The sequence below is a fragment of the Podarcis vaucheri genome (assembly GCF_965113315.1).
Source record: "Podarcis vaucheri genome assembly, chromosome: 2".
NCBI lineage: Eukaryota > Metazoa > Chordata > Lepidosauria > Squamata > Lacertidae > Podarcis > Podarcis vaucheri.
Window position 1 is genome coordinate 30,574,738 of NC_138760.1, and position 12,900 is coordinate 30,587,637.

Here is a 12,900-nt window from a genome sequence, read left to right on the forward strand (position 1 = left end):
AATAGTTTTTTTGAGTTGAGAACCATGGGCAGAAATTGGACCCCCAATTTCTTTCCTCCAAAAAATATTTGTTTTCAGTTAGCTTCACATCTGAAGGCACATCAATTTGCACATCACCATCCTTAGTCTGGTGCAAATACAGGAGTCTAGAACAAGTCTCTTGAGCATAGGGATGTTTGTGTTTGGGTCAGATAAGACAATACACCTCACCTGAGTGAGACCATGGTATAGAGGGGAGATGGCCATCAATACAGCATGCACACACACACACCACTGGCACAAGCAAGTAGCTGTGCTCCTGTACAAAACTACCCTTCAGTGTTTACTGGGGCTGGCATGCAATCCAACCACAGGAAAATGACATTTCCGATGTATTAAAATAAGAGATGTTGGAACCTGCAATGTGTACAATATCTGAGCATGAGGCACAGAGGAAAAGAAATCTGTTCACAGCATTTGGCATCAGTGATGGACATGTCCACTTCAAGCAACTAGGCTACCTGGAAAAGGTAACTATTTACCGTTACTAATAGTCTTGTAACCGTACCTGGCATTGTCTTAAATGAGGTTGGGCAGAAAACTTGAGTTACCCTTCCTCTTGTGAACTCAGAGTGAACTCTTCCTTCACTTTGGATTTTGGAGAGCTCTCGTCATGGGTTAGAGACATGGCACAAATAGCAACCCTCTTTGCTTCTCTGTTGTGGTATGTAATGCTGAAACCAGTAGTTTAATTCCGCATATTTGGGTCGAGATATTTCCACAACAAGCCGATTTCAGGGATCAGAGAAATAAGGGCAGTTCTCTTAAACACACACACACACACACAGAGCAAAGGGGAGCAAGGGGGGAGCTGAGCCCTGCAACCTTATAATTATTATTATTATTATTATTATTATTATTATTATTATCATCATCATCATCATCATCATCATCCAGCGTTTACTAGAGACTCTTTTAACCTGACCCAATTCACATAAAAAGCTTCAACCTATGTCAAGGGAAAGACCTGGTTAGAAAAGGTTGGGAAACAGGTTTTGCTCCACTTTCAATAGTAGTGGAATCGGGAGAAGTCTAAGGGGGGCGGGAATAGGAATAAATAAATAAATAAATAAATAAATAAATAAATAAATAAATAAATAATTTATACCTCACCCATATGGCTGAGTCTCCCCAGCCACTCTGGGCAGCTCCCAATCAAGTGTTAAAAACAGTACAGCGTTAAATATTAAAAACTTCCCTGATCAGCCTTCAGATGTCTTTTAAAGACAGCCTTCAGATGTCTTTTAAAGCTAGGAAAGCTGCTTATTTTCTTCACATCTGAAGGGAGGGTGTTCCACAGGGTGGGCGCCACTACCAAGAATAAGAAGAAAAGAATAGGGACTGAGGAGCAGAGCAGTACATAGAATCATGGAATTGTAGAGATGGAAAGGACCCCAAGGGTCATGTAGTCAAACCCCTTGCAATGCTATTTGGTATGTCTAAGGTTGATAACAGGATATGGTTTTAACCCCCTACCCAATTTCAGCCTCTTTCCCTCTCTGCTACCTCAACACATCCTCAACACTCCATTATTCCTTTTTTTATAAAAGAAGTTAAGACCATGCAGAGTGTCAATGTGCTCTGATTTCCTTTCACTAGGGCAGCACTCAAGCCATCCAAGACAGCATCATTTAATACAGTCAGTGTGGTGTAGTGGTTAAGAGCGGTAGACTCGTAATCTGGTGAACCGGGTTCGCTTCCCCGCTCCTCCACATGCAGCTGCTGGGTGACCTTGGGCCAGTCACACTTCTCTGAAGTCTCTCAGCCCCACTCACCTCACAGAGTGTTTGTTGTGGGGGAGGAAGGGAAAGGAGAATGTTAGCCGTTTTTGAGACTCCTTCAGGCAGTGATAAAGCGGGATATCAAATCCAAAGTATTCTTCTTCTACTACTACTACTGATTTAGAGGTTTACATTTTCAAATACGAGTTGATATATTTTCTAGAAAGTCTAAACTAGATTAAAAGTGGGAATCTGTGATTAAGAGCATAAAAATCCTCATTTCCAATCCGGAGTCTATTTCCTCAGTGGGGATTTGAACCCAGGTCTCCCCCAGTCCTAGCCCAACACTTTTAACCATTACACCACACTCTGCTCTCTGCAGAACAATAAAACCTGCTACTGTTGTTCCACATAATTAGATAGAGATATAGGCACAAACCGTTTCACAGGGAAATGGGTGCTTGGGTCCCTTGAGGTTATATCTTAAAATGCATGCCGCCCTCTTGGCTGTGCCATCCCTCTGAGGCCTCCCCCAATGTGCCATATCCTTCATAAAGCAGAGTTTAGGTGGAGAACCCCTAGAGGGCAGGGCATCCATGCCACCAATTCTTCCCAGTACCTCATAGGGCCCTAGGCAGTTTGCTCTTAGTAGAAAGCCCAACCCCAAAGCTAGGAGGAGATGCAGCCAAAGAAGACGTTTTACAATGGGAAAGGCGAGAGCAACAACACAGCTTCCCATCATTTCTATTTCCCAGCCGCAGTTGATATACGAGTCCAGCCCTACTCCTTGCAAGCCTGAGACAAGTATGTGAGAAATATGGACTCCCATCAGGAATGGTTGCAGAGGGTCCACTGGGAGGCTAAATGACAGGGGTGTATCAGTGGTTGTTAGCTATGATAGCTATATATTCAGAGGCAGAACACTAGGAAACCACAGAAGTAACAGGCAAGCTCTATGATGAATTCCCCATAGCTGGCTGGGCAGAGCTAGGTGAGACTTCATAGCCTTATTGAAGGGATAGAGAATCCTTTGCTGCCCGAGGGTCACATTTCCTTCTGGAAAACCTTCTGGAGTAAGGTTACCAGATTTTTTTCAATGAATCCGGAGACACTTTTCAACTTCAATGGATTTTCTGTGGGGACTGATTTGTAAATCCGGGGACTGTCCCCGGGAAATGGGGACATCCTTATTCTGGAGGCTCATGCCATCCAAAGCATGTATCAAAGTCCAAGAAAACATTTGAACCAGAGAAAGTCATTTGGAATCCTCCGGAGTGTGCAAAGGAAGGGCAGCGAGAGATGTGGCTTGAGAGGGTCCCAAGGGCCTGATTGAGAGGCTTGGGGGGCCACATTTGTTTCCTAGGCCTGGGGTTCCCTATCCCTGTCTTCTGGATCGGAATCACCTGCTTAACATTCCACAGGGATGCCACATTGAGGGATCAGTTCAGAGGACAGGAAGCATCTGTAGCTTGGCTGTCCTCTCAGCTGTCAAGAGAGTCAGTCCTTGAAAAACTTCCACACAGACATGCCCTTGCTGGAGGCAAGGGCCACCAGACAGCCCAAGTCCTTAAGCAGACAAGAAGGTAGCTATGGGGACAGACTCTAACTGCAGGTTAATATTTGCCTTCCACAAAAGCAAACTTATAAATCCCACTGGGTTTATCTGCACTTCCAAGGTTTGTTTGCTCATTAACAAGAATATTCAACTGCTTTTCCTCCAAGTGACACAGATAAATGGCTATGCAGCTCCCACGTCCTCTTCTTTCCTCATCCATCCTTGATGGCTTGAGTTTGCCAGTTCTGTCCATCTCCACGTAAGCTGAGTGGTGATGCTGCTAAAAATGGACGGCAGGGCTCCTGCCCAACCCTCAGCATGGCAGAGGCCATGTTTTGGCCTCCGGTTGTCATTGGTGTGGTGGCAATGCTGTTGCCCACTGCCTGTTGCTTTCGCTGATGCTAACCTGCCTGCCACCTCCAACTGATTTTTGTTGCAGTACAGTGGTACCTCGGGTTAAGTACTTAATTCGTTCCGGAGGTCCGTTCTTAACCTGAAACTGTTCTTAACCTGAAGCACCACTTTAGCTAATGAGGCCTCCTGCTGCCACCGTGCCACCAGAGCACGATTTCTGTTCTCATCCTGAAGCAAAGTTCTTAACCCGAGGTATTATTTCTGGGTTAGCGGCGTCTGTAACCTGAAGCATATGTAACCTGAAGTGTCTGTAACCCGATGTACCACTGTACTCGGATGCCAAGCTGTTTGCTATGCACTGGGAAAAGGAGGTGGGGCCCAGAGTCAGAACAGTGCATATGTGGGGGACCTGTGGCAAGGCCAAGGGTTTATGGGAAATGATATACAATGAATTGAAAAAGATGTTTAAACTGACCATTCCCCAAAACCCAAAGCCTTGGGGGGGGGGGAATAATAGGGATGGAGGTTCCCAAAAAGCTGAATAGCCTTTTTCTGTATGCAACAACTGCAACTAGAACTTTAGATGCTCAGGAATGGGAAGACGAAGAGACTTCCGACTAAGGAAGAACGGCTTATGAAACCGACGGACTATGCAGAAATGGCAAAACTGAGTGCTAAAATAAGAGGGCAAACTGATCTTTTAATAGAAGAATGGAGACCATTGGTGGACCACCTATCAAATTATCATTTTTATATGAAAACATATGCAGGATTTGAGATATGAGCAACTGAAGGACATAGAGAATGGATTGGGGGGTAGAAAATGTGCTTTAATGCAGCTGATTAAGGGGGAATAAAAATAAACATCAGGGAAGGAGGGACAGGAAGTCAGGAAGAAAATATATAACAACAACAAAAAGATATATATGATTGCAGTTGTGTAATAATTTGGAAGGTTTAATAAAAATCATTATTAAAAAAACAGAAACTTCTGCCTTGCATGTGTTTGCCATGCAGCTGATGCCTCTGATTCATTCATATATATATATATATATATATATATATATATATATATATATATATATATATTTGCTTTCGTAGATTTTCACGGGTACAGGAATGCAGGTTTTGGTGTCTTCGGGTGTCTTCCCGTGTAAGAGTCGGGGTGTCTGTGCGACGTTTCGACGAGGTCTCACTCGTCATCTTCAGGCTGGTGCTTTCGGCTTCTTGTTACTGGAACAGAGCAGAGTCTGGTGTTTGAGTTCCTATAAATACTGTTGAGGGGTGTGGTGTATAGCCTCCAACGTGTCTTTCGTGTCTTGAACAAGCGTGACGACACGTCCCGCCTGCCAGACATCTGGAAATTAGCCCTCCCCACAAAAACCGACACCAGAACCAGAGGCACACAGAACGCCGTCACCAATCAACCACACCAGACCCAAACCCAGACCCTCTCCACAGACATATTACAGACTCCATCCAGTAGCCAAACTATAGTGGCACCTGCGGATGCTGCACCCCCCTGCAATCCCTACACAGATCTGGCTGGCACAAGGCACAAAACCACAGCTCGCCCCTATACACGAAGCCAAGCCAGAGCACAACTAAATGCAGCACAGCCATCTTCTCAGAAAAACTCTTCACAAGCTCAAGAGGTCAAGACACGAAAGCTTTAGCAACTAATCTACACTTAATGACCCACCCAGTGGTATTCAGAATATCACTCATGAAATCACCCAAGATATCCCTCAAGTAATTAAGGAACAAAAGAAGAAAAGGCACACTAATCTAGGAACTTCCTCTCTGCCCAGAACGTTGGAGGCTATACACCACACCCCTCAACAGTATTTATAGGAACTCAAACACCAGACTCTGCTCTGTTCCAGTAACAAGAAGCCGAAAGCACCAGCCTGAAGATGACGAGTGAGACCTCGTCGAAACGTCGCACAGACACCCCGACTCTTACACGGGAAGACACCCGAAGACACCAAAACCTGCATATATATATATATATATATATATGCACTGCTGCCATTACAGTCCCTGCAGTCCTGCCAAGCAGATGAACCTGGAGGAGCAGGCAGCCTGCAATAGCTGAGATTGTGCAGTTGATATGCTCTGCAAACAGCCTTTCCCTTTGTAGAAATTGTTCATTACCATGCTGTACAGAAGGGATGCAGTCTTCTTCAATGAACAATGGGTGTTGGCGGGCCTTGACATTGAAGAGGGAAGGAAAGAGATCAAACCATACAGTGCTGTCCCTGAAGCAATCTTCCTCCGTTTCAGTTCGGTATGATGCTGAATAAAAACACCAGCTATATTGGGCAAGTCTACACAGGTACAGCTTGTGTGTGCATGCCAGCATGCTCACAGCAAGGAAGGGCTTTGAAAAAGGATCTCAGACTTCCAGAGTCGCTGTAACAATTGGTGATCTCTCGTCTCAAAGCAAAGATGCACGTAGCGCTGGTTATTAGCCCTGCTTGAGGTCGTGTTAGTTCAAAGGTAACCGCAGTGATGCAAACATGGCAGGCTGTACCAGAAACTTGAGTTTTGTGCACCAAGGATCAAGTGTCCATCAAAAAGAATATTGCATGCCTCAAACAACTCTGAAATCTACACTCTTCCAATTGAAAGAACCATCGTTCAATGGTGTCACATGATGTCGGATACTGACCTGGAAGGAACTCTCAGAATGAATTGCACAATACTTCATAAAAGGACAAATCACTTAAAACATCATGATAATGTAATGCAGAACTGGTAACCCTGCTGTATGTACCGATCATCGATAGCAGAGCAGAATGGCAACCACAAATTATTATCTCCATCTGGTCAGAACTATTACATTTCTAATCGCCTTTCTTCCATGTTAGAACCCAAGGCATCACACACAGGCAGTTTCTATCCCCAAGTACTGTTTGAAGCCAGAACTCTTTGGTTGCATCATGTACCTTCAGTCAGATGTAGTGCATACAGTGAGTGGAGGTTGTTCCGTGTTTACTTCCAATATAGTGTTTTTATTCCACTTTTTATTCCACCTGCCTAGAGTGGATCATAGTGGAATTCACATGGGGATTACAACCCATAAGAGGACTATCACAGCAGGAAAATACATTAAAAGGTCAGGAAAGACAGACTTTGTCCAGCTAAGATGATGTGTCAGGATGGAGGAAAGTCTAAGGAAAATTCACAGCCTAAAGGGAAGAGCAGACTTGACTATCAAGAGTCTCTTTCAAGGAATGCAACAACAATGCTAACAAATATTGCTGGGAATCTGCTGAGAATATGTCACTAATCTGAAATTTAATTCCCATGTTAAACCTTGGTAAGCAATAGTCAAAACCAAAAATTGAATATTGAAATAAATTGATCACCATGCGTACTATCTAGCAGTAACCAGCAACAATTTAGGCAAAACGTGGCATGTATGTGCTGAAGTGCTGATCATACTTCTGGGACTGGCATTTTCACAGTTGGGCTCAAAGCTCTATATGAGGTATGTTAAAACTGCTTTGAGCAGCATCCTAAACCCCTGGCCACAGGCAGTCCAAGGTCAATCCAAGTAGCCAAGTCTGAAGTCCAGCAGTCAGGATACAGTCCAGAGTTAAACCCAGAGGACAGTCCTGTAGAGGTCCAGGAATATCCACACCAACCTGGGCAGTTGAGCAGACACAGTCCCTCAGCTCTGCTTCCCTTTTATACTTGGCCTGATTGCAGCCTCTGGCCCGATGAGGCAGGTGACCCTCACCTGTTCTGAGTCGTCTCCAGCTGAGGAATCACATACCTCTTCCCAAAGCTAGCGAGCCCCACCTGGCCAGCTAGGGAGCTGGGCTGTGGGCCCTTGCCTGTCTCAGCCTCCTAGAGCATCACTCCCACAGCTCCTTACCTCAGAGCCTGCCATATTTGTGGCTCTAGTGATTGGTCCTGCTGCTCTGGTTCCTGTGCACTGATGCCCATCCCTCACCACCCTCCGCCATCCTGTGAGTACTTCCTTCCCCATCCCTCGCTTGCCCAGTGTGTCCCAGTCCCAGCTACACCCCTCGTCGGGATCCTCTTCTGCCTTCTCCGTCATCCTGCCAGTTCATGACAACCAGATATCACGGCTGGAGCCATGAAAAGTAAACATGTGGACTGCGAACTGAGAGGGCTCTGCAAGTTTTTGAAAAGCAACCATCTACATGGAGCTCTGGTTTGGCTTTTTTAAAGGAATGTCTCATGAATAAAGAAGTGACTCAATTTTGAGCACATTAACTACCCCACATTCTTTTGAGATGTGTGGATTTGGTGTATTTTGCTGTTCGGTAGTACAGAAAACACACATTTGCAAGGGAACATTTTCATCACTGGACCTTCTGCATTTGAAAGTGTATGCTCACCAACGAGGAACTTCAGATCCTTTTCCACAGAAGGGCGTCATAGGAGAAATAGCACAGCATTTCTAATAGCTTGTTGCCCACCTTGCCCTTGAATATGCCACTGGCAAATGCACGATAAAACACATACTTTTGCTTCCCATAATCGTTCTAAACAGCTGTATGATCCCTTAACAGAATCCTCAGCAAGCCACAACAGAACTCTTGGTAATCATGAAACGCTCAGGTCAACTCACTTGATGGGGAAACATATAATTCCACCACAAAGGAAACTCTTCCATGTACCCAGGAGAGAAGCCAAGAGATCTGTCAGAAAACCTGTATAAAGCCAAGAGATTATTTTGCATTCACGCCCTTTTATAACTCAGTTACCAATTTAAACAGATATTTTGGGCTCTGCCCTGACACAGATCTGTCTGTGGGCTGTATCCAATGACTATTCAGAGCAGACCCTCTGATATTAATGGACCTAGTCATTATGGGTATGACTAACATTGGTACGAGTCTGTATTTTGCTTTTTATGGTATTTTTATTTTGAAATCACTCCCCCTCTTTCTCTTATTTACTTTGTAGTGTTTTTGTTGTTGCTGACCAGTTGTTTTAAATTCTTGCAGCCTTGATGCAATCAGGCTCTCACCAACTGAGCTGGTTGGTGTTTTAGTTCTTTGTTTAGTTATTGTTGATTTTAAAATACCTGCTTTTACATTGATAATTTAAATCTTTTATTTAAACCGCTCAGAGTTTTTCCTACAAACTGCATTTTGTTAAATGAATAAAAATAATTTATTATTTATACCCCGCCCATCTGGCTGGGTTTCCCCAGCCACTCTGGGCAGCTTCCAACAAAAGATTAAAATACAATGATTCATCAAATATTAAAAGCTTCCCCAAACAGGGCTGCCTTCAGATGTCTTCTAAAAGTCTGATAGTTGTATATTTCTTTGACATCTGATGGGAGGGCGTTCCACAGGGCGGGCGCCACTACCGAGAAGGCCCTCTGCCTGGTTCCCTGTAGCTTCGCTTCTCGCAGTGAGGGAACTGCCAGAAGGCCCTCAGCACTGGACCTCAGCATCCGGGCAGAACGATGGGGGTGGAGACACTCCTTCAGGTATACTGGGCCGAGGTCATTTAGGGCTTTAAAGGTCAGGATCAACACTTTGAATAAAAAAACCCAAATAGACTCCCTTCATCAATGGCAGATTTTGGTCTCCCAAATGGAGCCTTTTTGTGCTCCGTTCAACTTCACTGTTGAAGTGCCCCCTGTGGTGCCGGTGTCCAGTGCAACTACCCTAAAAATGCCTCTGCCCTCATGCCTGACAGCTGTCCATAATGTCTGAGGCTGATGGGGGTTGCAGAAGGCTGCTTTCAGCTTCTTTACAAGCTGAAATTTACTTTCCTCTCTCTTACAACCTCACTTAGAAAAGGTACAGTTCTAATGCATTCTCACCTTATTCCAGTAAAATAAAATAATAATAATAATAATAATAATAATAATAATAATAATAATAATAATTTTATTTATATGATGCCCATCCAACTAGTATGCCCCAGCCACTCTGGGCAGCTCCCAACAAAATATTTAAAACACGAAGCATAAAAAACTTCCCATGCTTATCCATGCTTACATGAGGCTGTCTTTTGTATGTCAGATGGACTCTTCGGTATAAGTATATGTGACATTATAATTTCCTTTTGACAGAAGAATGACAGTTTGTATTTCCTGGGTTTCCATGTGACAACTCACAGTAAAATTTGTAAAACTGACTATTAATTCCCCGGGAACAGATTTAAATTCTGTGGGCCCCCAACACTGGGTATACATAGTCCAATTTTCTTTTTTTTAAAAAAAAAATATGATTTTATTGATACATCAGGACAACAACAACAAAACAATCTTCTTGTTCCAATCTTCCCGTTGATCATCTGGGCACCCTGAACTTCCACTGAATCATTAAATCGGCAACGAAAGAGGAGGCATAAGAGATGCAGAGGCCATTGGGAAAATTCACAGCTATTTCCATTGCCATATTTGAATCTTTCAACAACATAGGGTGTGTGTGTGGCATATACTCCTGTTTGGACCAAATGGCTGTTCCCTTTCCCCAAGTGGTTTTCAGGTCTCTGGTGGAGGTGATTGTACAGGCACAGTGGAAAAGGAGGGAACATCTGGAAACTGTAAAACCAGGGGAAACAAACCAAAGTTAACTTGCTTCATTATGTACAGATACTGGTGAGGTAGCTTTGCCTAGCATTCTGCTAGCTGAAGATCCCATACTCCACTTCTGCTGATCATGAGATGAGAGCTCCTCTCTCCACCAGACATCTGTTTCAGATCTTAGCAGCTGGTGGACTACAAGTCATAAGCATAAGCGTTCCTGGCATTTCCAAAGAGGTTTCCTCCATCAGGTGAGGTCCTTTCTGCACAAACAGTTGGGTCTTCTGCATCTTGGCCTTTCTGTCAGCGTCCTCTGTGCACTGATTACCTTCTTCTTTTGACATGTGATCCTACAGGAAAAGAAATAAGAAGCAATGGTCAGTTTGCTATGGAAACCATTGTGCTATTAAAAAAAACAACAGAACTACACATTCTTTCTCCCATTGACAAAGGCACTTAACATTTGACAGATGAAATAAATTATATATGTGTTTCATTTTGACATGCATGGCTCTTGCTTTAGCAGAACAATCCACTTCAATAGCAAGACTCTGGAGGGCTAACTCTGACCTCAGCTTGATATTGAACAGCCACCAAACATATGGTCGTAGAAATCGGGGATGGACAGCTGTATATTCTATCCAGGGGGATCTGTTGGAGAAAATCTGTCAGAGGAAGCATTCTGGCTATGAGCAGGGCCAAAGTCAGTGACTGGCAGGTCAGAGCCCTTTCTCTTTCTTTCATCCCTGTTATCCTCCCTCCTTCTGCTACCTTAGTACAGTGGTACCTCAGTTTACGAACAGTCTGGTTTACGAACTATTCAGTTTACAAACTCTGCAAAACCAGAAGTAGTGTTCCAGTTTGTTAACTTTACCTCGGTCTACGAACGGAAGCCGAATGGTGGAAGGGCACCGGCAGCGGGAAGCCTCATTAGGGAAAGTATACCTCGGTTTAAGAACGGATTTGGTTTAAGAACGGACTTCAGGAACAGATTAAGTTCGTAAACCGAGGTACCACTATATTCCAAAATTGTATCCATCGATGCACCTACCTGTCTGTGTTACCATGTATCCAACTATGTATCTGTATCTATGTATTCATCTATGTGTTGATTTATGTATCCATATAACTATGTATTAGTGATGTATGGAAGTGAGAGCTGGACCATAAAGAAGGCTGATCACCGAAGAATTGATGCTTTTGAATTATGGTGCTGGAGGAGATTCTTGAGAGTCCCATGGACTGCAAGAAGATCAAACCTCTCCATTCTGATGGAAACCAGCCCTGAGTGCTCACTGGAAGGACAGATCCTGAAGCTGAGGCTCCAATAGTTTGGCCACCTCATGAGAAGAGAAGACTCCCTGGAAAAGACCCCGATGTTGGGAAAGATGGAGGGCACAAGGAGAAGGGGACAACAGAGGATGAGATGCTTGGACAGTGTTCTCAAAGCTACCAGCATGAGTTTGACCAAACTGCGGGAGGCAGTGGAAGACAGGAGTGCCTGGCGTGCTCTGGTCCATGAGGTCACGAAGAGTCGGACACGACTAAATGACTAAACAATAAACATATCTATGTATCTAGCTATGTATCAATCTATGTATCTCTGCATGTTTCTATGTATCTAGCTATCCATCTGTCTTCTACTTCTTCCTTACCAAAAGGCCTGATCACTTGCAGAGGGCTTTTGAAATTATGGCTGAGGACCAGATAAAATTAGGCAGAAGGTCCCATGTAGCTCTAGGGTTGCAGAGAGCCCACCTGTGACCTAGACTATGCAGTGAACTAGACGTGATAGTGGCAAAATTGGTGTGTTAGAAGCAAGATGCTTCTTAATTCCTATAAACTGTGGGCTTTAAAGAGCAGGCAGAGGGAGCTTGCATAACCCTTTCCCCAGTTGTGATTTTCCTCCAGTTGTGATTTTCCTCCTCCTCCCTGGTCTGGCTCCAATTCTGGAAGGGAAGATGCAACTTCAAAGTGAGGGGACATGGAAATAGAAAATCTCCCATCACTTTCTTTCACCCTTTAAATCACCACCTTCCGTTTACAGGAATCTGAATTCAAACAGATGGGTAATGTCACTATAGTGGTTGGGTTCATAGGTTTCAAACCAGGTATTACAATGCCATAGATTAGCACCACAGCTACAAGCTTTACCCTTGGCCTTCTCCTTGCCATTGCATGCTGGCTTGAGTGCTGAGATCCTGGCTTGTATTAGGTTAGGTCTGAACTGGGAAACTCAAGCTGAATATGGTTTAAGGAACTAGGAATATAAACCAGGATCTAAAGCACAAGTAGAATCCAAATCATGGCCAATGTGTAGAGGGAGACTGAAACACCCTTATGAAAATGGGCAGATGCAAGTGTAGCCATAGAGCACATTTTAACTAGATTTCACAGTGAGCTGGGACTAATTAATTAGAAGAAACAGAGCAGCACATATTATATAGGAGCATCTGTTATGCCAGAATACTTATCATGTATGATAATGGCAGACAAGCTTGCAAGCAGTAGAAGTTTCATTCTGAGCAACCCTAACTCACAAAAAGCAGAATTTTCACAAGAGGGAGTGATTCCTTGACCGAATTGGATTCATGAGCTGTGTTCGAAATTCGCCAGGTACCAGGCGCATTTTGCACCTGGCTATCAGCCACTTGTGACCCAAGTGAAGATGCCTGGGTACCAGGATGGCACCTGATGTCTCC

The 12,900-nt window shown here is 44.0% G+C and overlaps 1 long non-coding RNA gene across 1 annotated transcript in view; it reads right to left on the bottom strand.

Annotated features, from left to right (window-relative positions):
• Positions 1 to 5,689: 5,689 nt before the first annotated feature.
• LOC309526649 overlaps positions 5,690 to 12,900 on the bottom strand; it is a 108,800-nt gene continuing 101,589 nt past the window's right edge. Inside the window, exons 2-3 of the long non-coding RNA XR_014216786.1 lie at positions 7,930 to 10,548; positions 5,690 to 7,550 (exon numbers count right to left, since the gene is read on the bottom strand). This is a non-coding gene — a long non-coding RNA (uncharacterized lncRNA). The remainder of the gene's footprint in view (positions 7,551 to 7,929; positions 10,549 to 12,900) is intronic.